The following is a 1,319-nucleotide window of genomic DNA, read 5'->3' on the forward strand; positions in this document are numbered from 1 at the left end:
AAAAACACACTTTCTCTCTTGCACCAGAGGATCAAGATGCCAAAAGGAAAGAAGGCCAAGGGGAAGAAGGTGGCCCCAGCTCCCACCAAAGTGAAGAAGCAGGAGGCCAAGAAGGTGGTGAACACTATGTCTGAGAAAAGAACTTTGGCACTGGACAGGACATGCAGTCCCAGAGGGACCTCACCTGCTTTGTCAAATGGCCCTGTTACATCTGATTGCAGTGGCAAAGACCCATCCTCTACAAGTGGCTGAAAGTGCCTCCCACCATTAACCAGTTCACCCAGGCCTTGGACCACCAAATAGCTACTCAGCTGCTTAAGGTGGCCCTCAAGTACAGACCAGAGACAAAGCAAGAGAAGTAGCAGAGACCGTTGGCCCAGGCTGAGAAGAAAGCTCCGGGTAAAGGAGACCAACTGTCCTTAGAGCAGGGGTTGACACTGTCACAACCTTGGTGGAGAACAAGAAGGCTCAGCTGGTGGTGACTGCACACAATGTGGATCCCATTGAGCTGGTTGTCTTCCTGCCTGTCCTGTGTCGGGAGATGGGGGTTCCTTGTTGCATTATTAAGAGGAAGGCCAAGCTGGGGCGTCTAGTCCACAGGAAAACCTGCACCACTGTCACCTTCACACAGTTTAACTTGGAAGACAAAGGAGCTCTGGCTAAGCTGGTGGAAGCCATCAGGACCATTTGCAACAGATATGATGAGATCCGCCATCACTGAAGAAGCAACATCCTGGGTCTGAAATCTGTGGCTTACATTGCAAAAGCTAAAGAACTTGCCACTAAACTGGGCTAACTATACACTGTTGAGTTCTCTGTACATAAAACTAATAAATATTAAAGCCAAAAAACCCACTTGCTCTCAAATGTTCATTGCAGCACAACTCACAATTGTAAAGATAAAGAAACCACCCAAGTGTCCATGAACATGTGAGTGGATAAAGAAAATGTGCTATATTCATACCATGGAGTACTACTCAGCCATTAAAAAACGGTGAATTAATTATCTTTTACAACAACCTGGAATGAATGGGAGCTTCGTCTAAGTGTTGCAAGAATAGAAAAATATATACCACATGTACTCAGTACTAAATTGGACTAGGCAATCAACACTTACATGCACATATGGAAGTAAAACTCAACAAAAATCACGTACGTGGGAGTCGGAAGGAGGGGGTGGGTTAATTCACACCTAGCTGGCACAATGTACATATCCTGGGTGAAGGGCACACTTAAAACTTTGACTTAAAATGTACAAAAGCAAATCAGTACCTAAAACTTGTATACCCCAGTAATGTTCTAGGAAAAAACTCCAGCAT

General features: G+C 45.2%; 1 pseudogene; it reads left to right on the forward strand.

Moving 5' to 3' along the window:
• Positions 1 to 30: 30 nt before the first annotated feature.
• Positions 31 to 796, forward strand: LOC100963933 (annotated as a pseudogene).
• The last annotated feature ends 523 nt before the right edge of the window (positions 797 to 1,319 follow it).

Source organism: Otolemur garnettii, unplaced genomic scaffold, assembly GCF_000181295.1.
Source record: "Otolemur garnettii isolate 467f Iridium unplaced genomic scaffold, OtoGar3 scaffold00033, whole genome shotgun sequence".
Taxonomy (NCBI): domain Eukaryota; kingdom Metazoa; phylum Chordata; class Mammalia; order Primates; family Galagidae; genus Otolemur; species Otolemur garnettii.